Raw genomic sequence first — 3,603 nt, 5'->3', positions numbered from 1 at the left:
GCTGCGGGTGCATTATTTCCTTGGCCTGAAAGTGGTACAGGTTTGAGTGGCCTAATGGGGCAAGGATGGGGCAAATTTGCTGTGTTCCTTTCATGGGAGTGGCAAGCTTGGTGTTCATTTATTATTCTAGCTTTAAAGGCAGGATAAAAATGAAATGTTTCTACTTTTGCTCCAGTTCAAGGGCCGGTTTGTGCACAGACCAATGTTCATTTTATGTGTCTTTTCACATATAACTGTGACGCTGTTGCTTATGTATAATTTGACAATGGCCTGGTTCGCAAGACGCGCTAAGCCAAACCTTAGCTTAGCGAGACCATGCAGTCTCCCCAGGGAAAAGCTTTCAGCTGCTTTACTTCTCCCTTTTCCTTTATGTTGCCAAACTGCACTGAGCTCAGCTAATGTTTGGTTTAGCATATCGTCTGAACTGTGGTTAGTGATGAGGCTACTTAACCACAAGCCCCCGGTTCAGATGACACATCTTGGCTTAGCTCAGCACAGCAGCTAAAAGCACCAGGGAGGAATACAGCAACTGTGAGCTCCTCTCCAAGAGCTACACACTCTTGCCATCTCTCACTATGCAAAGGTTTGGCTTCCTGTGCCATGCAGACAAGACCCACCCTTCATACACGCTACAAAAATGAAGTAGCTCATTTATATACTATTATGAAACACCCTGTGATCTTCAGGTGAAGAATGGTATACAAATTTTAATAATAATAATAATAATGCTCAGTGGGTTTTGAGGAGGAGGCAAAATCCCCCTCCTATAGTCTGGAATATTCACCAAACTTCACAGTAGTGTGTGTGTGTTTGCAGCTTCCAATAATACAAATTGTGTGCCGAAATAATTTTGTTTCTTTTCAGATTGTTGCCACCATTTGTATGGGGAAGCAATACCACTCATCTCTTACACTTTCCATTTCCCCAAAACTGGCAGAAATCCAAAACTGATTTCTAAAGGAAATATTTTATCTCTTCTCTTCCAAGCCCCTGTTAAAATATGAAACGCATTGTATGAAGATGGCCTGAACTTAAATCTTGTTAACACAGGGTCTTTTAAGAGGTCAAGGCCTGCTTAGTTTTTCTTGGCTAATAATAATAATAATAATAATAATAATAATAATAATAATAATAATTTATTATTTGTACCCCGCCCATCTGGCTGGGTTTCCCCAGCCACTCTGGGCGGCTTCCATAGAAACCAAAAATACACTAAAATATCACACATTAAAAACTTCCCTGAATATTATTAGCCAACGGCTGTGGCTTCCTTGTGGGAGATGTACTCTATGAGGATATAATTGTAAAGTTTTGTACATCTTCAGTAGCTTTTCAAGTTTCTTACCGTTTTAGGGATGATCTATTGGTGGTGGGTTTAATAGTGCTTGAGAATTGCATGTGCCTGAGGTGGGATTTCAAGCATCTGCCCCTTTTTCTGCCTTCACTAACACTGTGTCCTCCTGCTTATACGAAAAACAACATGGCTGGCGACAGAAAGGACACAGCTCAGCTAGAGAAGAGTGTTTGCGAAGGCAGCGGGGTGAGAAAAAGGACAAAGCTACCCTAGTTTATTCTTGCTCTTTCAAAGCTTTGTTTATATGGTTTGGGAGGAAACCTGAGTGCTGTTTGCTCATGTCTGTCTGGAGTAATCAGTACCCTGCAACCCTCTGCCCAATGGCAAGGACATCCCTTCCCCCATGCACACATCTACAGTGCCCCAGGCGTCAGGTTTTATGAGGCAGACTCTTAAAAAAAATAAAATCCTTGCATGGGTGTTTAATGGGATCTGACTGATTCTGTGGGAAAGCAGAAATTTGTTCCCTCTTAGGCTTGTCCTGCATTTTGGGGAGCTAATCGAAAGGGGCAGCAAATCAGCAACCATCTTCAGCTATTTTACTAAATCTCAGTGCCAATTTGAGGTTTCCGTAATGTGCGGGTGGCAACTGATGAGTAGTCATATATGACACTAAAAGTGACTTTGAGCCTCGTGTCACACTTTAAATGCACACAAAAGTTGCCATTACGCGATTAAACATGCACAAGATAAAAAAAAAATTAATCAAATATACTTTCTAACAAATACCTTTGCATTTATTTATTCACTGCCCTAGCAAGGGCTGCACGAAAAGAACATACAGTTTAAACAGTAACAGCATTAAAACAAAGGGTTTTCTACATAAAGCAAAATAAACAGGCATAGCTGGTACAAAGGCCTTTCAACTTGCTTATAATACTCCATGTATAAAACCAGTACATTGGCTGGAAATATAATCGCATATGGTCTAAGAGTTATAGGGGGCAACCCCCCCAAAAAATGGTGCCCCTGGAGAGACATGATTACTTGCCTGGAGACACATGGTTGAAATTAGCTTTGCATCTCTCAGGTCACAGCTTGGCTGCTATCCAGAGAACTACATTGGTTTCCTGAACTTGCTCTTCACTGCTAGACCATGACTTTGATAGGAAGTTATATAGCAAAGATCAGAAGAAATGTGCCCCCCATGGATGCAGCAAGCAGCAACTATGGTTGGCAAATCTATTTTCAATCCTAAAGACACAACTCAGCTCCCCCACTCCACCCCCTTAGGCTCTGAGAATGCCATAATTTCATAGGTTCTCTTGGGTGGAGTTTGAGAGAAAACGTTATATGTACACACACACACACAGTGCTATTTTTCTAGAAAAAGAGGTGCCGGAACTCACCATGGATGCTTCCCTTGTTCTCTTATAATGGCAATGGCGCCCACATGAGAGGTGCCGGAACTGAGTTATCATTACATTTCATCCAAGGAGCTCAAGGTGGTGTACATGGTTCTTCCCCTCTCCATTTGATCATCACAATAACCCTGTTAGGTAGGCTAGACTGAGAGACAGTGGCTGGTCCAAGGTCAAGCAGTGAGTGAGCTTCATGGCCGAGTGGAGATTTGAACCCTGGTCTCCAAGCCCCTAGTCCATCACTATAACCATGGCACCATACTGGGTGTCAATTACCTGTTCTCAGGCACCTGGGTTTCCAGCAGCTTTGTGGAAAGATGGTGATTTGCATAGACGGTTCCTTGTGTTGAGTTGGGGTGCTTGCCTGAGTTGGCCTCCAGGGCAAGGAAATTGGCTGGGTGTTTCTGCACTTATGCCTGGGAAGCTGCCTCCACTAGGCTGCTCATTTGAGTTTATGTATCAGGGCTTTTAACCAACCCCCTAATATAGCTGCCAGATGGAGCTCTGTGGCTTCAAATCACAATTCCTCACCAGGTCACAATTTAGGAGAAACCAACGACTGGAAGTTCCAGACCCACCTCTGCCACTCCAGAGATGCACTAAAAGGCTGGTTGCTGCAGTAATGGGGCATAAGGGCTAACCTGACCTCTTTCATCCCATTTGACAGGATGCCCTCAAAGTAGCTCTGTAAAACAAGTTACTGACCATAGCCACAGAGTTACACTTGCAGTGCACGGCTAGGGCTGCCACTTAGCCTCAAGACACTAATGGCTACATGATCCAGTGCTATTTTTCTAGAAAAAGAGGTGCCAGAACTCACCATGGATGCCTCCCTCATTCTCTTATACAGTGGTACCTCGGGTTAAGAACTTAATTCGTTCCGGAGGT

The sequence above is a fragment of the Podarcis filfolensis genome, assembly GCF_964270895.1.
Source record: "Podarcis filfolensis genome assembly, chromosome: 2".
NCBI classification, from domain to species: domain Eukaryota; kingdom Metazoa; phylum Chordata; class Lepidosauria; order Squamata; family Lacertidae; genus Podarcis; species Podarcis filfolensis.
This window is presented reverse-complemented; position numbering follows the sequence as displayed.